The sequence below is a fragment of the Giraffa tippelskirchi genome, chromosome 8, assembly GCF_054371585.1.
Source record: "Giraffa tippelskirchi isolate mGirTip1 chromosome 8, T2T-mGirTip1v1.2.pri, whole genome shotgun sequence".
In the NCBI taxonomy this organism is placed as follows: Eukaryota; Metazoa; Chordata; class Mammalia; order Artiodactyla; family Giraffidae; genus Giraffa; species Giraffa tippelskirchi.
Genome location: NC_137282.1, coordinates 38478133 through 38501892, shown reverse-complemented (window position 1 = coordinate 38501892; position 23760 = coordinate 38478133). Strand labels below are relative to the sequence as shown.

The window sequence follows — 23760 nt, the reverse complement described above, 5'->3', positions numbered from 1 at the left end:
TTAAAACATTCCAAATGCCACCCTTTGACCCAGCAAGTCTACTTCTGGAAAGCTATCCTGTGGAAGTATTTAAACACATGCAGAGAAGACTTAGTTCTGCCATATTTATCTCAGCCTTGTTTACAGTGGGAAAGGTTTAGGAACAACTTGAATTTTATGACTAACATATGACAAATTGCATTGTGATGATGATGACAGTAACTTTTAGTGTTATATGAATCATGAATGTATATCCATTTTATTCTTCAATATGAGGAAAAGTCCTCTGAATTAACATGCATTTTTTTTTAGATATCTGAAGGCATTTTTAGAACAGGAAATATTTCTTCTTTATAGAAAGAGAAATGATTTTATTGAAGGACCTTTTCTCCTCATTATGTGCCTTTCTACACTAGGACTTCAAGCTCCTCAAGAACACAGGTATTTTCCCATTTATTACAGCAGTTTTAATTCTTGTTACTGTGGTAGTTTATATTCTATACTATCAATATTTTTTTTATTTATTAGGTAAATTATTTAATTCAGAAAATATTAGTAGATATGGGGTTAGATATTTGAATTAGATTTAATAGTATGTCTTACAATGTAACAGTTGCTCCACAAACAAGTAATTCTAATCCTAGGTATACACCCAAGATAAATGAAAATATATATCAACAGAAAAGCATGTACATAGATGTTTATAGAAGCATTATTTATAATAGCCAAGTTATAGACACAAGGCATATGTCCATCAAGTAATGAATGGATAAACAATATGTGGTATAGCTACATTCAATGGAATATTATTCATATTATTAATATTATTTAATATTATTCAATATTAAAATGAGTAGGGCTTTTTAATGGTTCATACCTATTTTTCCTGTGTTAAGCAATATGTCTCAGATTTAGACATTGGTGATGAATGTATAACCCTGTGAACATACTTTTTGTTGTTGTTTAGTCGCTCAGTCATGTCTGACTCTTTTGGGACTAGAAAACATTGAATTACTGCTTACAAAAGATGAACTTTATTGTATATGAAGTATATTACAATAAAATTTAGTTTTAATAATTAATTTTATGTGCACTCTTTTGAAATTTCCTTAAAATTATCTGATTTCTTTCCTATTCCACCAATTAGTATGTAATATTTTTGCACATAATAAATTATGTGTTTAAAAATATGTGCATAAAGAATCTCTAGCAGAGGAAATTTGTTATAAAAGACCTTTTTCTAGGATGTTTGTGTATACTTTTCAGTGAAGACTATGATTTTTATACCTCTGTAAACCCTTGATATTTCTTCTTCCCCTTCCAGTCTTCATGATCATCACTGATCACTGATCTTCATCATCATCATTAGCTATGATGTCAGCTACTGTGTTGAGCCATTGCAATTTTTTTTTTTATTGAGGTATAGTTGCTTAACAATGTTGTGTTAATTTCTGTTGTATAGAAAGGTGACTCAGTTATACACATACATATTTTTTTTGTATTCTTTTCCATTATGGTTCATCCTAGGAGATTGGATATAGTTCCCTGTGCTATAGAGTTGAACCTTGTTTTTATCCATTCTAAATGTAATAGTTTGCATCTACTAACCTCAAACTCCCAGTCCATACCTCCCCATCCTCTTCTTCCTTGGCAGCCACAAGTCTGGTCTGTTCTCTATGTTTATGAGTCTGTTTCTGTTTGGTAGATAGGTTCATTTTTGCAGTGTTTTAGATTTCACATGTAAGTGATACAGTATTTGTCTTTTGGTACTCTCTATTTGAATTCGTGTTGCTGCAAATGACATTATTTCATTCTTTTAAGTCTGAAGAGTATTCCACTGTACCGCATCTCCTTTATCCACTCATCTGCTGAGGGACACTTAGGCTGTTTCCATGTCTTGGCTGTTGTGAATGGTGCTGCTATGACCATAGGGGCGCATGTATCTTTTTAAATTAGAGTTTTGTCTTGATATACACCCAGTAGTGGTATTGCTGGATCATATGAGCCATTGCAAATTTTTATGGAATTTTATGACACTCTGCATAGGAATTTTCAAATTTGTTCCAGAGAAACTTTACCTGAGGTAGGTTGTCCTATTATTTGAACATTTTAAATTAGAAAATGAAACTTTGAATGTTTAAGTAAGTCACCCATGATCAGCTAGATAGTAGAGAAGCCACCACTTAAATCTAGGTAAATGTGATACCAAGAAAAGAATTCTGGCAATATTTAATTTAAAAGTTTATCCTTTTATTTAAATGCATTTTTATTCTTCAGAAGTGTAATATTAGCTACCTTGCTAGGTTATCTTTTGCTCCTTGATTAGTCAATATATTTTCAGAAACCATTATCAGTAAAAAATTATATTCTTTTTACAAATATTGGATTGCTTAAACAGCATGTCTTCAACAACTAAACCAGTTTAAAACCACCAATCCAATATAAGTTAAAATCATAGGCAAGTGTCTCTGAGTTAAAGAAACAAGTGATGACTGTTCTTTCTGGTTTTAATCAGCAGTGTCAGTGACAGTGTTAAAAATGCAACTGCTAATTCAGTAAAAAGTTATCACAGATACCTTGCAGGCAGCAAACAAGAGAAAAAGCAATTAAAGATTACTAAAAATAGTTTTCAGGAGATTTCTCTAATTCACTTCAGGAGAAAAAGAAATGTACTTAATGCTGGCTTGTCTTATTTTAGAAACAATTTGTAATAGAGGGAAGAGTTTTAAAAAAAATCAAGGAAGTATGTTATCTCTTCACAAATAACAAGGCAATTTTTCCTAAGTTCTTTTGGAATGTAGGATAATTTTCTTGTTCAAGGTGATATCCAATACGGATTTATTTCTAAAATATGAAATACAGACATATGAGTGCCCAGATTCCTGAATTTGGTGATTTTCTTGGCAGCCGAAAAGGAAAGCAGTATTATCTTCTCAACTCAGAATTTTGCTCGAATATACAGCAAGCTGGGCAACTTGGAGAGCTGCTGTAGCTCAGATTTTAAAAATAATTAGATGTTTATATGTATGGGACTCAGTTGCCATATCACCTGTGTATGACTAAGCATTTTGGCTTCCTATTTAAAAATCATATATACAACTAGGTTTCATTTTGTTGATCCACCCTATTCTTATATTATTGCAAAGTGGTTATTGGCATGTCTGTACATCCCTATGTAGACATCTTTCTACATTATTACATCTTTCTACATCTTTCTAATTATTTCCACAGATCAAACTCCTAAAATAGGCATTGTAGAACTGTTTGGTCAAATAACATATTTTAAGGCTTTTATTAAAAATCACTAAGCTGTCTTAAAACATCCATACTGCTTCGCATTCTGTTCTGCAGTGTATTAGATTTCATGTTCCATCACAATATTGCTAAAATTTGGTGCTAGTTTTAGTCAGTTTGATAATCAGCAAATATCTTTGTGAGCATCTTCACAGATAATCATTTGGATTCTATAAGACTACACCTTTGTTTAAGTTTCTTGAACTTCTGTAGCTTCTTCTTGTGAATGTGTATGTGAATTGCTCTTACAATTTCATTAATAGGTTGATGTTTCATTGTTTCTTTTTGTTTGGTTTTTGACAGCATACTGTAGTTGGAGTGCATATGCTCTAGCATTAGAGAGTTATCAGTTCAAATCCCAGCTCAGCTAGTTAATGGGTGGTTTTCAGTATGATAACACATGCCACTTCCATAATAACAAGATTGATAGGTACAGAATAAGAATACTAACAAGAATCACTAAGACATTATAGCTAGGTAGTTATGAATGTCTTCTACAGTATAAAAGCAAATTGTACATGCAAATATGTTTGCCTTAATTAATAAACAAGGAAGCCTATTTATCTGTTTATATTTAGCATTGGAAAATGGAAGTTTCTTTGGAATGTGTTAGGATAGGGATGTCTAGTCTGTAACTATTGAATCACTGTGTTGTATTCTTTAAACTATTATAATATTGCAAATCAACTTTACTTCAATAACATAAACTTAGAAAAACAATAATGAATAGTGTTAAATGACTCTTCTCACTTACAAATGCCCTTAAAATGAAGTGAAGCATCTAAAGATAGAAGAATTAGAATCAAATATGATGAAACAGTTCCAAAGATGCTTTCCAAAACTGGGCATAAGAAGAAATGCCCAGAGGGGCATTAGAGGTATGTGACTGAGAGTGTGGTGAATACGTTCTCTAGGATTGAAAGAACCTTGGAATCAATCAGAAATTCTAAACCGTTGCATAAATATTAGTCTCATAATGGGTTGTGGCAGTCAAACAATCTGTTTGGTGTGCTGTATCAAGTAGATAGGGATAAAGAGTTATGAAATAAGACTACAGTTCACAGAGAACAGTTTTGATCCTTTAGAGATCCTCATAACTAAACACAGAAGTCGGCAGAGACCTGCCCTTGTACTAGAGGAACTACTGAGCTAGCAGACAATTAGATTACAAAAAAACTTTGTATAAAATGTTACCTCTTCTTTCCTTTATATGTTGTTATATTTTGCACATTCAAGCTAATATAAATATTCTGTTACTTTTATTTTCAAAATATCTGTAGTTTTAGTCACCTATGTTGAATGTTTGAATTATCTGGGATTTGTTTTATCATAAGGAGGGGAAAAGTAAACTATAGATAAATAACCAGGTGGAAGATGAATTTAAAAAGAATTCTTCAAGAAAGATCCTTTCTTGGAGGTGGCATCTAATACCAGTGGAAGGGGAATCAATATAAATAGAGGATGATTAGGAATCAGATCAAGCAGATATGGCCTTGTCCTGGATGGCGTGTGACACTTTGGAGAAAGAGGGGAAGGTCGCATCAAGAATATTGTTCACAGTAGCTTCCTGTTTCTGCTCTTGCTTACCTTCATTTTAGACAAGACAATGTGCTCTGTTCATCTAGGCACTGAAACCACATCTATAATTAAGGTATCAAATAGAGCAATTAGAACAAGCTGATATTTCTTTGTCAAATCTTTTCCTCTCATAGTGTTTCCCATCTCAGCCAATGAATACTTTATGTTTACTTCCTTGTGTTTTTTTCATGTTCTACATTTAACCCATTAACAATTACTATTGAATGTATCTTCAAAATATACCAAAATTTGACCATTTCTCTCTACCTCCATAGTTACCATCTTACCCAGGCTACTGTAATAATAATCTAAAATTCCATCTTCCTTTTAGGCCTTTTGGTTCAGTTCAGTTCAGTTAAGTTGCTCAGTCGTGTCTGCAACCCCATGGACTGCAACATACCATGCCTCCCTGTCCATCACCAATTCCTGGAGTTTACCCAAACTCATATCCATTGAATTGGTGATGCCATCCAACCATCTCATCCTCTGTTGTCCCCTTCTTCTCCTGCCTTCAACCTTTCCCAGCATCAGGGTCTTTTCAAATGAGTCAGCTCTTCGCATGAGGTGGGCAAAGTACTGGAGTTTCACCTTCAACATCAGTCCTTCCAATGAACACCCAGGACTAATCTCCTTTAGGAAGGACTGGTTGGATCTCCTTGCAGTCCAAGGGACTCTCAAGAGTCTTCTCCAACACCACAGTTCAAAAGCATCAATTCTTCAGTGCTCAGCTTTCTTTATAGTCCAACTCTCACATCCATACATGACTACTGGAAAAACCATAGCCTTGACTGGATGGACCTTTGTTGGCAAAGTAATGTCTCTGCTTTTTACTATGCTGTAGAGGTTGATCATAACTTTCTGCCAAGGAGTAAGCATCTTTTAATTTCATGGCTGCAGTTACTGTCTGCAGTGATTTTGAAGCCCCCCAAAATAAAGTCTGTCATTGTTTCCACTGTCTCCCCATCTATTTGCCATGAAGTAATGGGAACTGATGCCATCATTTTAGTTTTCTGAATGTTGAGTTTTAAGCCAACATTTTCTTTTTTTATTATTTTTTTTTAATTTTAAATTAATTTATTTATTTTAATTGGAGGCTAATTACTTTACAATATTGTAGTGGTTTTTGCCATACATTGACATGAATCAGCCATGGGTGTACATGTGTTCCCCATCTTATGCAGGTTGCTTCCTGGCCTGCATAAAGATTTCTCAGGAGGCAAGTCAGGTGGTCTGGTATTCCCATCTCTTTCAGAATTTTCCACAGTTTATTGTGATCCACACAGTCAAAGGCTTTGGGATATTCAATAAAACAGAAATATGTTTTTCGGGAACTCTCGCTTTTTCGAGGATCCAACAGATGTTGGCAATTTGATCTCTGGTTCCTCTGCCTTTTATAAAACCAACTTGAACATCTGGGAGTTCATGGTTCACGTATTGCTGAAACCTGGCTTGGAGAATTTTGAGCATTACTTTACCAGCATGTGAGATGAGTGCAATTGTGCGGTAGTTTGAGCATTCTTTGGCATTGCCTTTCTTTGGGATTGGAACGAAAACTGACCTTTTCCAGTCCTGTGGCCACTGCTGAGTTTTCCAAATGTGCTGGCATATTGAGTGCAGCACTTTCACAGCATCATCTTTTAGGATTTGAAATAGCTCAACTGGAATTCCATCACCTCCACTAGCTTTGTTCTTAGTGATGCTTCCTAAGGCCCACTTGACTTCACATTCCAGGATGTCTGGCTCTAGGTGAGTCTATAGGCTTAGTCCTTTACCTCATTCAACAGAAGATTGGAGTGATTTATTTCAAAATGTAGGCTACAGAATTGCATCCCCCAGCCCCAACCATCCCATGACTTCCTGTCTCATAGAGAATCAAATCTACATTTTTTGAACAACCTAGGATTCCCTCCAGGCTCTGACCCACAGTAGCCTAAGTTTTCATCTTTGATTCTTATACCACTACTTTCTCTCTTGCTCACTAGAAGCCAATTGTGCTGGGCACTATGCCTTTCCCAGTATCACTAGGTATGTTCCAACCTTATGGACTTTACTATTACTAGCCCATCTGCTTAGATCGCTCCTTCCTCAAAGACCTACATATTTTGACCCCTTTCTAAGATTTTGTACAAATGTTGCCTTCTCAGTGAAGCCATCTCTTTTACACTATTTAAAACTGAATGTCCATTTTTTGACTATAGACTCCCCATTCTTCCCACCTGCTTCTTTTTGTTTCATAATAATTTTAACTAAGGCATTTATGTCTGAATTGTGTGTCTGGTTCTAAAAGAATAGAAGTTGCCAGGCGGCAAGAATTTTTTTTCCTATTTTGTTTTGTGCTGCATTTCTATTGCCTACAATATTATTTAATTTTAAATTGAGCTCATCAAGTATTTGTCAAATAAAAATATAGTAACAGTTAATATTTGCATAGTTTTTAATGTATGCTATATCTTGTTATAAGTACATCATGTATATTAGCTTATTTAAAATTAGTGAATGTATTTTAAACCAGTGAATCAATGAATAAATATTTTGTGTGTTTTAAGCTTTATCTGATTATATGGTCTGAGTATCTGAAGTCATCTATTATTCTTTGTGTTATAAATATAAATGGGACTTTGTTTCATGAATGCACATATATATCATTTTAACTATTAGTCCTAACACAAGTACTTTGCTACAACAGTTGGTGGGAATGTTTTATTTCAGTATAAAAATGTATTTCAATGTAAATGAATGGAATGAATAACATTGCAACACATTTTCTTCTCCTTTGATAACAAAGATAGATAACAAGAATAAACATAGTTTACATTCTTGTTACATGTTCATCATGATGCTTACCAGAAATACATAAAAATGAAGCAGTCACTATATGAACCATCAAAGGTCACCTTGGATGAGGGAATTGAAGAGAGTTGTAATCCATCTTAAAGTTTATGGCAGAACATGCCACGGACTATTAACACTTATAAGTCATTGCCAGAGTAAGTAATGTGGCCGTACCTGACCTCAGGTGGTGGGGAAGTGTCAGCCTGTCATGTGCCCAAAGGGACAAGAATCAGACTACTTGTGGATCAGTGCTTATGCTACCTACAAAGGATATTTTCAAAATTGAGTGGACTAACCTATTTATATTTAAAAAAATGAATTCAGAACCATGTCATTATTTTTACATTATTTTTTTCTGATTAGTAGCATTTATTGTGAAATGAGATTTTTATCACATTTCACTACATCAATTAAATGTATTGGCTGTTTCTAAATAATATTTAAGAAGCAAAACACTGAATCAATAGTAAATATATTTTAAAGATTATATCTTACTGTTTTTAAGGTAATAAGAAATAAATACAAGGACTGGAAGGATTTTTTTAAGACAAGATCTTTTATATTAGTTGGGTAAATGTTAGATATGAAATATTATATAGAGTAAATTAAAATGTACACAGAGGATAGTCCAATTGTGTCATATTTATTGAATTTTGGTATCAAGTTTTACAATATTAATTCATAGAGTTTATGAAGTAACCACTATTAAATACTTTTGTTTAAATATTTTAAAATATTATACTTGGTTTTAAGTTTTACATGATATCAAAAATAATCATTGCTTTCAGGAGCACTGCTTTTCTGAATTATAATTATAAGAAAGGCAACAGAAGTTATTGTTTCTATAGAAAACTTCCTCTTATGTGTAGTTGAAATAATATTACAGAAGTTCAATTTCTGACATATTTCGATGTAGTATGGTAGAGTATATATATATATATTTTTTCTGCTGTGATTTTTCTTTATATATTACAAATACCGTCATGTTGATTAATAAGTAATTTTAAGGAGAAAATATATGGCATCTGATGAAAACCTACTTAAATCATTGGTCTATACCTTAAAATCATATACAAGGATGTTTTATTAATCATTTTTAAAAAGAATGAAAAAACTGTGTGAGAATAGATGGAAAAATCTCTTATGAAGTGTTTTCAAATCAATCTAGGAATAATATAGGAATGATGATTTAATCTGGTAAGTCACAACATATTTGCACATTTACTGTAATCATTTTAGCTTCTTTTTTAACAAATCCATTTTATTTTCTTTTATTTGAGAAAGTAGTGTATGCTAAGTGTTGGTGAATTTTTGCCCCAACAAATTTAATTTTGTGTAAAAATATAACTCAGTGTATTTATTCATCTGTTTAATATTTACTCTGCAGTCTTTTTATGCAAAATTAGAAAAATGAAATAGGACTTGTTTTATGAAGCATCGAGGATGATGAATAAAGAAAGAAATATCAATAATTTATGATATAAACTGTATGCCATGCTAAAGAGAAACACAAAGCATTACACCAGAATAGGCTGGATGTGAGATGTTGAGACAGCAGCAACACCTGCCTTAGACTGTTAGGGATCAGGGAATGACAGAGAAGCAACTGATGAAATGAGGTTTAAGGAATTGTAGGAGAACATTATAAGAGGAGAGAAGTGTGTATAAATCAGTGAGTTATAAGAAAGCATTATTTTAATTTCTAGGGTAAAGAGCTGAACCAATTCAGATGAGGCAGGGTAGAGAATCGTTACCTGATGATCCCGTTGTTGCATGAATATTAGTCAACTTTGGTGGCACCTGCTCAACTCAAAAGGATTCTTCTAACTCTGAGGACTGTCTCTCTGGGGTACATATCTAGGTTATCCAATAGCTGGGTTTACACAGTGTGTCACTGGTCCCTGACTTATTTGAGGGAACCAGAGGGCTTCCCAGGTGGTACTAATGGTTAAAGAACCTACCTGCCAATGCAGGAGATGTAAGAGATTTGGGTTCAATCCCTGGGTTTGGGCAATCTCCTGGAGGGCATGGCAACCCACTTCAGTATTCTTGCCTGGAGAATCGCATGGACAGAGAAGCCTTGCAGTTTGAAGTGACTTAGCATACATGAGGTGTTTAGCATATCCAAATGAAGATGTTCACATTTTCTCATTACTAGAAATTTAAAGTGGAAAAATATGTCAATCTCTAAGATCTTTCTTCTTGCTTATATTAATTCAGAAGGGGAAAAAAAAACTGCACTATGAAAGAACATATAATGGTAAATAAAGAAAGGAAAAGAAGAGATGATAAGTATTGAAGACTTTTGGGTACCTAGTCACTATCTCTTCCTCAGGTCCACTGCATATTGGACTGCTTTGTTTTAGATAATTTATTCTAAATGTAACCTAAAAGTTGTAACAAAGCACATAAAATTTTTTTTTCCACACACGCATACACACAAAAATACACAAAACTGTGGGAAATTTTGAGATCCGTGTTTAAATTAAGGAAAAGTCTTACTTTCTCTCAAAAATGAATATCCAGGTCTGGAGAAAGTAGTGTTCATTATTTTCAATTACATCTACAAATTAATACAGAGTTAAGCACTCTGTATTCAGCCACCATGAAAGATTTATGATTTTTCCCCAAGAGTTAATTTTATTTAATTCAAAGATCTGACCTCTCTTAATTTATTCCCTGCTTTTCATTTTCTGAAACATTAATTTAAAAAGTTAAACCACATTTAAACTATTGAGAGATAAAATAAATTACATGTGTAAGATAGAGTAGAAGGAAAAAATAAAATGTAACAGCCAAAAAATGTGGATTTTTCAGCAGTACTCAATATCAGAATTTAGGAAAGAATGAGTTGATTTTTTTAAAAGTGATGTCATCTATATGCTGCTGCTGCTGCTAAGTTGCTTCAGTTGTGTCCAGCTCTCTGCGACCCCATAGAAGGCAGCCCACCAGGCTCGCCTGTCCCTGGGATTCTCCAGGCAAGAACACTGGAGTGGGTTGCCATTTTCTTCTCCAATGCATGAAAGGGAAAAGTGAACGTGAAGTCGCTCAGTCCTGTCCGACTCCTAGCGACCCCATAGACTGCAGCCCACCGGGCTCCTCCATCCATGGGATTTTCCAGGCAAGCGTACTGGAGTGGGGTGCCATTGCCTTCTCCATAATCTATATATATGTCTCCAGTGTTTTTTAATTCAATACAACATAGATAATTATGAAACACAGTAAAAAGTAACTATACACTATGATGTCTATATTATATATCTTGAACTAAAAACCCTGGATATAAAGCAAAGGAAACAAACAAACAAACAAAATAAAAACACAAAATTCAAAACAGTGATAGAACATAATGAAACTCTCCCTGGAATTAAACTTTTTTTTTTTAAGTACTTAAGTCACAATTTTAATATATTTCAGTATCTTACATGCCAATTTTCCAAGTAACTTCTTTAAGTCATTAATGTCATTATTGTACAGAATAAAGCAATAGCATTTTAGTTTCCTCTACCTGGGATTTATGGATACTAATTTTTCAGTCCAATATTCTCCTTTCTACAAAATAACTCATTAACCCAAGGTGTTCAGGCTAAATCAGTTTCTCTTAGGTTAGAAACCATAAGTCATTGGAGTTCAGTTTTCTATTTTAGATAAGAATTTTGAATTTCACCTTTAGCCATAGTGAAATTCTTTCCATTTTTCAAATATGCTACATGCCCCTCACTCAAGACCTTCCATGGAGGTCTCCCAGCTTCGCTTTAAAAAAAGCCTTACTCTCTGCTCATCAATGATGTATTTGTGTCCTAGAGATTTTGTGCACCATTTCTTTATGTCTTTTTCTAACTCAGCTTCCTTGGATGATCCCATCCAGTTATTTAGCTATACAACTGTATGATGATAAAGTCAATGCTGTAGAGTCAGCTCTCTTACAAAATGCAGTCCATGGCACAAGTTCAAATGGTCACAGAAATGTTTCCCAGGTATCTCAAATTGAACATGTTCACACCCCATATTATCAATTTCCTCATAAATCTGTTTTTCTCTTTGTTTTTCTTATCCTGATTTGTTAGGGCTTCCCTGATGGCTCAGACAGTAAAGAATCTGCCTGCAATTCAGGGAACCTGGGTTCAGTCCCTGGGTTGGGAAGATAACCTGCAGAAGGGAATGGCAGCTCATTCCAATATTCTTGACAGGGGAATTCCATAGACAAAGGAGTCTGTCAGGCTACAGTCCATGGTATCACAGAGTTGGACATGACTGAACGACTTACATTTTCATTTTCATACTGAGGTATATCACAGCAAACATTAACATCTTTAAATTGTAACTCTGTATTTTCCCATTCACTTCCAACCAATTATCAGGCTCTACTAATTTGTTTTCTTCTCTCTTAAATATGTACACTTCTTTTCATATCTACCATCTATGCCTTCTATTACCATTTCTAACTATATAACCAGTTTCTAAAATAAGCAACATTTCAAATAAGTGACTCTTCAGAGATATAAATTCTTAAAAGACCTAAATTTAAGAAGTATTATAAAATTAATTTAAAAGATATAAGTAATATTTTACACTAATAATCCTGTTAGCAGAACAGTAAATTCGCAAATGCTGTATCATGAAAATCTTGAATAAAGAAAAAAAAGTAAAATATATTTTGTTAGTGAGCCAGTCACTTGGACAGGAAAAGAAAACAAGGCATTTTTTGTACAAATATGTTGTAAATGTTAACTCCATTGAGACAAACGTGGGTATTATAAGAAGAAAATACTGATAAAATGTAGAACCAATAGAATAAGAGAGGAATATGTAATAATAAACAAAAAGAAAAGGGGTTAGTATTCATTAATCTGCTTAATGGCTTTACTTGTTTCCTTGAAGTGAAGTAATTCTTCTCTACAAATTTAATGCTTTGTTGAGGCAATTAGAAACAATTAAAAAAAAAAAAACTCATACTAAGAGATATTTAAGCACCTTTTGCATCTTCCTCTAACCAGATAATAATGTTAATTCCCTTCTGTTAATATCTATGTCTAACATATGAAAACTTGTCTTTTCCTAGACTATGTAGTCTTTTAATTCAACATAAGTTAACTTTTTGACTTAATAATGTGTATTTCATAGTTTCAATTCAGTTCAGTCGCTCAGTCATGTCCGACTCTTTGCAACCCCATCGACTGTAGTGGACCAGGTTTCCCTGTCCATCAACTCTGGGAGCCTACTCAAACTCATGTCCATCGCATTGGTGATGCCATCCAACTACCTCATCATTTGTCGTCCCCTTCTCCTCCCACTTTCAGTCTTTCTCAGCATCGGGGTCTTTTCAAATGAGTCAGTTCTTTGCATTATGTGGTCAAAGTATTGGAGTTTCAGCTTCAGCATCAGTCCTTCCAATGAATATTCAGGACCGATTTCCTTTAGGATGGACTAGTTGGATCTCTTTGCAGTCAAGGGACTCTCAAGAGTCTTCTCCAACACCACAGTTCAAAAGCATCAAATTTTCGGCGCTCAGCTTTCTTTATAGTCCAGCTCTCACATCCATACATGACTACTGGAAAAACCATAGCTTTGACTAGATGGACATTTGTTGGCAAAATAATGTCTCTGCTTTTTAATATGCTATCTAGGTTGGTCATAGCTTTTCTTCCAAGGAGCAAGTGTCTTTTAATTTCATAGCTGCAGTCACCATCTGCAGTGATTTTGGAACCCCACACAATAAGATTTCTCACTGTTTCCATTGTATCCTTGATTATTTGCCATGAAGTGATGGGACAAGATGTCATGATCTTAGTTTTCTGAATGTTCAGTTTTAAGCCGACTTTTTCACTCTCCTCTTCCACTTTCATCAAGAGGCTCTTTAGTTCTTTCCTTTCTTCCATAAGGGTGGTGTCATCTGCATATCTGAGGTGATTGATATTTCTCCTGGCAATCTTGATTCCAGCTTGTGCTTCATCCAGTCCAGCATTTCTCATGATATACTTTGCATATAAGTTAAATAAGCAGGGTGACAATATACAGCCTTGACGTACTCCTTTCCCAATTTGGAAACAATCCATTGTTTCATATCCAGTTCTAACTTGCTTTTTGACCTGCATACAGATTTCTCAGGAGGCAGATAAGGAGGTCTGGTATTCCCAACTCTTTAAGAATTTTCCACAGTTTGTTGTGCTCCACACAGTTAAAGGCTTAGGTGTAGTCAATAAAGCAAAAGTAGATGTTTTTCTGAAACTTGCTTGCTTTTTTGATGATCCAACGGATGTTGGCAATTTGATATCTGATTCCTTTGCCTTTTCTAAATCCAGCGTAAACATCTGGAAGTTCATGGTTCACGTATTGTTAAAGCCTGGCTTGGAGAATTTTGAGCATTAATTTACTAGTGTGTGAAATGAGTGCAATTGTGTAGTAGTTTGAACATTCTTTTTTCATTGCCTTTCTTTGGGATTGGAACGAAAACTGACCTTTTCCAGTCCTGTGGCCACTGCTGAATTTTCCAAATTTGCTGGCATATTGAGTGCAGCACTTTCACAGCATCATCTTTTAGGAATTGAAATAGCTCAAATGGAATTCCATCACCTCCAACTAGCTTTGTTTGTAGTGATGCTGCTGATGGCCCACTTGACTTTGCATTCTAGGTTGTGTGGCTCTAGATGAGCAATCACACTATCATGATTATCTGTGTCATAAAGATCTTTTTTGTACAGTTCTTCTGTGTATTCTTGCCACCTCTTCTTAATATCTTCTGCTTCTTTTGGGTCCATACTATTTCTGTCCTTTATTGTGCCAATTTTTCCATGAAAATTTCCCTTGGTATCTCTCATTTTCTTGAAGTGGTCTCTAGTCTTTCCCATTCTATTGTTTTCCTCTAGTTTTTTGCACTGATCAGTGAGGAAGATTTCTTATCTCTCCTTGCTATTCTTTGGAACTCTGCATTCAAATGGGTCTATCTTTCCTTTTCTCCTTTGCCTGTAGCTTCTTTTCTTTTAACAGCTATTTGTAAGGCCTCATCAGCCATTTTTCCATTTTACAGTTCTTTTTTCTTGGGGATGGTCTTGATCACTGCTTCCTGTACAATGTCATGAACCTCTGTGCATAGTGCTTCAGGCACTCTGTCTGTCAGATCTAATCTCTTTAATCTGTTTGTCACTTCCACTGTATAGTTGTAAGGGATTTGATTTAGGTCATACCTAAACGGTCTAGTGGTTTTCCCTACTTTCTTCAATTTAAGTCTGAATTTGGCAATGAGTTCATGATCTGAGTCATAGTCAGCTCCCACTCTTGTTTTTGCTGACTGTGTAGAGCTTCTCCATGTTTGGTTGCAAAGAATATAATCAGTCTGATTTCAGTATTGACCATCTGGTGATGTCCATATGTAGTCTTCTCTTGTGTTGTTGGAAGAGGGTGTTTGCTATGACCAGTGCGTTCTCTTGGTTAAACTCTGTTAGTCTTTGACCTGCTTCGTTTTGTACTCCAAGGCCAAATTTGTCTTTTACTCCAGGTATTTCTTGACTTCTTACTTTTGCTTTCCAGTCCCCTGTAATGAAAAGGACATCTTTTTTGGCATTAGATACACTCAGTGCTCCCGATCCTGCAGCAGGCCACTACCGACCCACGCCTCCACCAGAGACTCCTGGACACTCACAGGCAAATCTGATTCAGTCTCTTGTGGGGTCCCTGCTCCTTTCTCCTGGTCCTGGGGCACACAAGGTTTTGTTTGTGCCCTCCAAGTCTGTTTCCCTAGTCCTGTGGGAGTTCTCATGGCCCTTGATGGGGTTAATGCTACCTCCTCAAGAGAGCTTATGCCACTCCCAGGTCTGCTGTACCCAAAGCCCTTGCCCCTGTGGCAGGCCACTGCTGACCCGTACCTCCACCAGAGACCCTCTAACACAGTTCTGGCTCAGTCTCTGTGGGGTCTGTGGGTCCTGGTGTGTGCAAGGTTTGTTTGAGCCCTCCGAGCGTCTCTTGAGTATATGCGGTTTGATTCTAAATGCAATTTTTCCCCTCCTACCTTTTTGCTGGGGCTTCTCCTTTGCTCTTGGATGTGGGGTATCTATTTTTGGTGGGATCCAGGATTCTCCTGTTGATGGAGAATTGTCTACAAGATGACAGAGTAGAAAGATTTGTGCTCATTTTCTCCTGTAATAAGTCCAGAATTACTACTCTCTGCTGAACAACCATCGACAGGAGAATGTGTACATATATATCTATGTGTATATATATATATATTTTTTTTTTCTCATTCTTTCCCCTTATTTTTTAATTGGAATAAGTTTATCTACAATGTTGTGTTAGTTTCAGATGTACAACAAGTGAATCAGTTATACGTATACATATAGCCACCTTTTTTTTTTTTTAAGATTCTTTCTCCAAATAGGTCATTACAGATTACTGAGTAGAGTTCCCTATGCTAAATACAGTAGATCCTTGTTGGGTATCTATTTTATATATGGTAGTGTGTATATGTTAATCCATAAAGCCTTCTAATTCATCCCTCCCCACCCTTTCCCCTTTGGTAACCATAAGTTTGTTTTCAATGTCTATGAGCTTATTTTTATTTTATAAATAAACTCATTTATGCATTTTTTTTGATTCCAGATTTAAATGATATCACGGTATGACATCATTATTTATCCATTATCACCTCTTCTTTTCCAATCAGTTCAGTTCAGTTCAGTTGTTCATTCATGTCCAACTCCTTGCAACCCCATGGACTGCAGCATACCAGGCTTCCCTGTCCATCACCAATGCTCAGAGCATACTCAAACTCATGTCCATCGAGTTGGCGATGCCATTGAACCATCTCATCCTCTGTCATCCCCTTCTCTTCCCATTTCAATCTTTCCTACTCATCTATTGATAAATATTTAAGTTGCTTTTGTGTCTCAGCCATTGTAAATAGTGCTACTATGAACATTGGGATGCATGTATCTTTTTTAATTATTGTTTTCTCCAAATGACCTAGAGTATGATTGTTGGATCATCAGTTCAGTTCAGTTCAGTCACTCAATCGTGTCTGACTCTGCGACCCCATGAATTGCAGCATGCCAGGCCTCCCTGTTCATCACCAACTCCCAGAGTTTACCCAGACTCATGTCCATCAAGTCGGTGATGCCATCCAGCCATCTCATCCTCTGTCGTCCCCTTCTCCTCCTGCCCCCAATCCTTTCCAGCATCAGGGTCTTTTCCAATGAGTCAACTCTTCACATAAGGTGGCCAAAATATTGGAGTTTCAGCTTCAATATCAATCCTTCCAATGAACACCCAGGACTGATCTCCTTTAGGATGGACTGGTTGCATCTCCTTGCAGTCCAAGGGACTCTCAAGAGTCTTCTCCAACACCACAGTACAAAAGCATCAATTCTTCGGTGCTCAGCTTTCTTCACAGTCCAACTCTCACATCCATACATAACTACTGGAAAAACCATAGCCTTGACTAGACAGACCTTTGCTGGCAAAGTAATGTCTCTGCTTTTTAATATGCTATCTAGGTTGGTCATAACTTTCCTTCCAAGGAGTAAGTGTCTTTTACTTTCTCGGCTGCAATCACCATCTGCAGTGATTTTGAAGCCCCCCAAAATAAAGTCTGACACTGTTTCCACTGTTTCCCCATCTATTTGCCATGAAGTGATGGGACCGGATGCCATGATCTTAGTTTTCTGAATGTTGAGCTTTAAGCCAACTTTTTCACTCTCCTCTCTCACTTTCATCAAGAGGCTCTTTAGTTCTTCTTCACTTTCTGCCATGTGGGATCCTATGGTAGCTCTGTTTTTGTGATTTTCCCTTGTTGCTCTTGCTCTTCTCTGTAATCTCTGTCATTCTGATTGCAGTGTGTCTCAGTGTATCCCTCTGTGGGTTAATCCTGAGTGGGATTCTGTGCTTTCTGGGCTTAGGTGACTGTTTCCTTTCCCAGCTTAGGGAAGTTTTCAAATATTATCTTTTCAGATATGTTATTAAGCCCTTTCCCTATGTCTTCTCTTTCTGTGACCCTTATAATATGAACATTAGTGTGTTCAATGTTGTCCCAGAGATCTCTTAAACTGTTCCCAATTTTTTCTTATCCTTTTTCCTTTCTGTTCAGTGGCAATTATTTCCACTACTCTGTCTTCCAGCACACTGATCTGTTATTTTATCTCATTTAGTCTACTATCGATTCATTCTAGTGTATTTTTCATCAAATTCAAATTATTGTATTCTTGAATTCTGTTTGTTCTTGTTATTTTCTAAGTATTTGTTAAAAATTTCTAATTTCTCAGGCCTTGTATCCATTTTCCTCCTGAATTCTCAGTTTATCTTTATGATCATTACTCTAAACTATTTCTTGGGTAGATTGCCTATCCCCACATCACTTAATTCTTCTTCTCAGGTTTTATCTTGTTCCTTCATGTGAAACATTCCTATGTCACCTCATTTATTCCAAATTTCTATTTACATTTTTATGTATGCGGTAGATAAGTTACCTACCTTGACCTTGTAGAAGTGATATCCTCTCTAGAAGATATCCTAAGTGACCCTTCAGTGCATTCCCCTCTCATCATCTAAGGACCACCTGCCAGCTGGTCCCAGGGTAGTGTCTGGCCTGCATTTGTGAACTTGGTCTTCAGGTCGAAGGACCATAGTTTTCTTCCTTCTTGTGTCTGACCCCCATGGGTGAAGCTGGTCTAGAGGCTTGTGCTGGCTATCTGATGGGAGGGGCCAATGCCTACCCACTGCTCTTGGCTCTCTGGTCAGTAGCTCCATGTCTAGGGTAATGTATAGACGTGCTGTGGTTTCAGGAAATCTTTAGGCAGCCTTTCAGCTGATGGGTGGGGCTCTTGTTGTTGTTCAGTCACTAAGTCATGTCCAACTCTTTGTCCCTGCCCAGTTTGTTGTTTAGCCTGAGGCCTCCTAGCACTGAAATCCCTAGTGGCTCAGATGGTAAAGAATTTGCCCACAATTCAGGAGACCCAAGTTCAATCCTTGGGTCAGAAAGACCCCTTGGAGAAGGGAACAGCAACCCACTCCAGTGTTCTTGCCTGGAGAATCCCATGGGCAGAGGAGCCTTGTGGGCTACAGTCCATGGGGTCACAAAGAGGCGGCATGACTAAGCATCTAACATAACAAACTCCTAGCACTGGTGCCTACTGGCTGTTAGGTGGGGCTAAGTCTTTGTGCCAAGATGTCAGCTTCCTGGAGAGCTCCCTCATATGTCTAACACCAGTGTCTTTGTCCCCAGGGTGAGCCACAGTTGTCCCCACTTCCTCAGGAGACTCTCCAAGACCTCAGCAGGTAGTCCAGGCTTCCATCAAATTACCACTTTTGCCATTGGTCCCTGTGCACATGAGATTTTGTATGAGCCCTTTAATAGTCAAGTCTCTATTTCCTGCAACTCTGTGGAGCTCCTGCAATCCCATGGAGCTCCCGAAATCAAACTCCACTGGCCTGCAAAGCCAAATGCTCTGGGCGTTCCTCTTCCCAGTGCTGGACTCCTGGGCCAGGGGGCCTGATATGGGGCTTAGAATTCTCAGTCCTGTCTGAGAACCTCTGTAATGTAATTATTCTCCAGTTTGTGTGTTGCCCAGCTAGAGGGTATGGAATTTGATTTCATCTATCTGCCCCTCCTACACATGTTGTTGTGGTTCCTTCTTTATGTCTTTATTTGTAGAGGATCTTTTCTGGTAAGTTCCAGTCTTTTTCACCAGTGGTTGTTCTGCAGATAGCTGTGATTTTAATATGCTTATGAGAGAAGGGGAGCTTAGGGTGGGTTTGTCTACTTCACCATCTTGGCCACTCTCAGGATTAGGAATACAATACTAATACAGGATACAATACGGGTCAATTTCAAAATAATTATATTGGATACAAGAAGCTGGGCAAAAAACAGTACATGCTGTAAGTTCCTAATTATATCAATTTTCAAAATTCTAAGGGTACAAATGGGAAAGATTAAAAGAGGATACTAGAAAATATCTGAGCATGGTAGTTATGCTGATTGTCATCATTGTAGTTATAGTTTTGCAAGTATATACTTATATGATCAAAATGAACACAAAATATATCAACTCTTTTGTATGTTAATTCTATTTCAACAAATATGGTAAAATAAACGTGTCTGTACTATTGACATTCAGTATTGAGCTTTTATTAATAAATGGTGATTTTTTAGGATGTTTTATAATTTAATGTTATGATTTTGCCAGTTCTTTGTAAGACATATTTATTTTACCATGTTGTAGTTTTTATTTTATATTGGAGGACAGTGAACATTAAAATGTAAATATCCATGTTTATAAAATACAAATACATTTCAGAGAGATATATATAAACATATGGCTCACTTATTCTTTAATAACAGAATCAACAAATATCTTTTTTTATCAAGTAGAGAAAAATTAAAGGTTTATTTCAATTGAAGATTATGACTAATTATGTGGAAATAATATGGTTTAGAAAGCTATTAAAGCAGAAAGAAAAATAGGACAAAGTGGGAGGAGAAAAAGTTATGATTGTAATAGTAAAAAATGAATGAAAAGAAAGAGCTAGATTCACAAATGCAAATACAATCAAATACATGCATATACACAAACATAATTATATACAGCCTCGTAAAGAAAAGAAATATACAGAATCTGACAGACACATAATGCCTCATCAATGTATGCAAATAAGAAAATAATAGAAAGATGTTTGAACCTTCCTTTGGTACCCGTTAGGATTTTAGAGCTAAACATTTTTAAAGCCAGGTTTTATTATCACAACTGCAGGCATGTGGGTTATAACTGTAATTATTTTCCCCGTGAGTCACAAATATTTTCCTCTCCTTATGTCTCTATTGTTTGGCAAACAGCAAGTTTGCATTTAACTTAAATTTTAGGAGATTTAACATCTAATCGCCAGAGAAAAAGATTATGTTTTAAACCATTAAAATTTTCAGATTTTTGCCTATATAGCACTGGTTTGAGTCCTATTTTTCAGTTTTATACAGAATTTTTTTTTAAAAAACCAGCGCTAAAACAAGAAGATACTTAAAAGTTTACTTTGTTCAGTTGGATTATTGGAATATTTTTGTGTTTATGTATCTGTGTTCCATTTTTTAAAAATTGTTTATGTATTTTAGTGAGGTGTAATAGAATTGTGATTATATCTCAGATCTACTGTACCCTAACTCTCATCTGTACTTGCAGATGTCCAGGGATTCATTCCCTTTTCTTTGCTCTTACTGTTTCTTTCTCAGAATTAATATACAGAGCTTTTCTAGCTTATCCTCATGCAACCATTTCAAGTCAGAATTTTTTACTTTGTATATTTACCAATCTGCATTTTAAATAACATTTTAAATAGCAAATGGGAAAATTTGCACAGATGATTTAAGACACTCCCTAAAAATATTATATTTAAAGGTTTCCTGTGGAAGCAAGAGCTTGCAATACTGCTTCCTCTGTTGTGCAAGTCCTCTCTTAACTTATTGATATAAAAAGTAATGCATTTTACACATAAACTGAGTGTCATTTCCTCTATGAAATATGTTTTGACATCAAGCCCAGATTAAAAAAAATACTATTTCTTTGTGCTTTTATTCTTATCACACTTATTCTCATATTACAGAGACATGTGTCCCTGACCGATTATATCAAAACTCTTTCAGAGCAGGACTTCTCATATGATACTTAAAATCACATGAGGCACAGAAAACATTTTGATGAAAGAATCTGTGAACGAATAAAATTCTCTCATTTACGCTATTTTTTCATAAAGAACGCACCAATGTTGTTCACATCATTGCATTTTGCCTGAAGCAATTATTATGCATTACTGCATATTAACTGTAAAAGAAACACTAATATTTTGCTAAGCAATTCTTTCCTAACTGAACTTTTGAGAGGAGATATTCTAAATTGCTTTAGATATGAATTCATACTCACATGTTTATTTAAATGTGTTAGTTTATTGTACAGCTAAGATTGAAAGTGAAAGTGAAAGTCACTCAGTCATGTCTGACTCTTTGCGACCCCATGGACTATGTGGTCCATGGAATTCTCCAGACCAAAACCCTGCAATGAGTAGCCTTTCCCTTCTCTCAGGGGATCTTCCCAATCCAGGGATCGAACCCAGGTCTCCCACATTGCAGGCAGATGCTTTACCAGCTGGGCTTCCCTGGTGTCTAAGATGGTAAAGCGTCTGCCTACACTGCAGGAGACCCGGGTTCGATCCCTGGGTCGGGAAGACCCCCTGGAGAAGGAAATGGCAACCCACTCCAGTATTCTTGCCTGGAGAATCCAATGGACGGAGGAGCTGGTAGGCTACAGTCCACGAATGGCAACCCACTCCAGTATTCTTGCCTGGAGAATCCAATGGACGGAGGAGCTGGTAGGCTACAGTCCACGGGGTCGCAAAGAGTCGGACACGACTGAGCGACTTCACTTTCACTTTCACTTTTCTTTACCAACTGAGCTATCAGGGATTAAAAAACTTGTTATGAATACTCACAATAGACTAATGGATAAAGTTTTCTTTGCTTTTCTCTTCTTTCCAGTCTGAATTAGAAAATGTAAACATGTATGCATGTATATTTGTGTGCATGTGTATATGCATATCTGCACATATATAAATGTATATGCCAAAAATATATTTATACTATTATATTAATATCAAGTTGTTTATATTACTTATTTTATACTGTCTACATTACACATTAAGAAAATATTGTATGATTTAAAATGAATATATAATATATGGTGTATTACTACAAAAATGAAAGTGTAAGTTGCTCAGTCATGTCCAACTCTTTGTGACCCCAGGGACTAGCCTGCCAGGGCCCTGTGTCCAAGGAATTCTCCAGGCAAGAATACTGGAGTGGGGAGCCTTTCCATTCTGCAGGAGATCACCCCAACCCAGGTACTGAACACAGGTCTCCCATATCGAAGGCAGATTCTCTACTGTCTGACCCACCAGGGAAGCCCATATTGCTATATGTAATATTATTATAATAATGTGTGTGTGTGTGTGTGTGTGTGTATGCACTCAGTCACTCAGTCATGTCTGACTCTGTAGCCTGCCAGGCTCCTCTGTCCATGAAATTTTACAGGCAAGAATCCTGGAGTGGGTTGCCATTTTCTACTCCAGGTGATCTTCCCAACTCGGATTGAACCCATGTCTCTTGCATCTCCTGCATTGGCAGGCAGATTCTTTTTCACTCTGCCACCTGGGGAGCCCCATTATTCATTAGGAAATACAAATGAAAACCACAAAGAGATAGGAGATATATATATATATCATATTATATTAGAGTGATGAGAGTGGGCACCTTTGTTTTGTTCCTGATCTTAGATGAGAAACTGTCAAACATTCACCACTGAGTATGATGTTAGCTGCGAGCTTGACATATATGTCCTTAATCATGTTGTGGTATCCTCTATACGCAATTTGTTGAGTATGTTACCACAAAAGGGTTTGAATGTTGTCAACTGCTTTTTCTGTATCTATTGAGATGATCATATCACTTTCTTTCTGTCATTCTCTTAATGTAGTATATCATATTTATTTATTGGTGTATGTTGAATCATACTTAGATCCCAGAGATCAGTCCTACTTGGTCATAGTGTATGATTCTATTAAGTGAAAGTGACCAACCTAGACAGCATATTAAAAAGCAGAGACATTATGTTGCCAACAAAGGTCCATTTAGTCAAAGCTATGATTTTTCCAGTAGTCATGTAGGGATGTGAAAGTTGGACTCTAAAGAAAGCTGAGTGCCGAAGAATTGATGCTTTTGAACTGTGGTGTTGGAGAAGACTCTTAAGAGTCCCTTGGACTGCAAGGAGACCCAACCAGTCCATCCTAAAGGAAATCAGTCCTGAATATTCATTGGAAGGACTGATGTTGAAGCTGAAACTCCAATACTTTGGCCACCTAATGCGAAGAACTGACTCATTTGAAAAGACCCTGATGCTGGGAAAGATTGAGGGTGGGAGAAGAAGGGGATGACGGAGGATGAGATAGTTGGATGGTATCACCGAATCAATGGACATGGGTTTGAGTAAACACCAGCTGTTGGTTATGGACAGGGAGGCCTGGTGTGCTGCAGTTCATGGGGTTGCAAAGAGT

General features: G+C 36.3%; 1 long non-coding RNA gene across 1 annotated transcript in view; it reads left to right on the top strand.

The window, feature by feature from the left end:
- Positions 1-346: 346 nt before the first annotated feature.
- The window catches only part of LOC145516476 (uncharacterized), a 107351-nt gene continuing 83937 nt past the window's right edge, over positions 347-23760 (top strand). Inside the window, exon 1 of the long non-coding RNA XR_014061419.1 lies at positions 347-420. This is a non-coding gene — a long non-coding RNA (uncharacterized LOC145516476). The remainder of the gene's footprint in view (positions 421-23760) is intronic.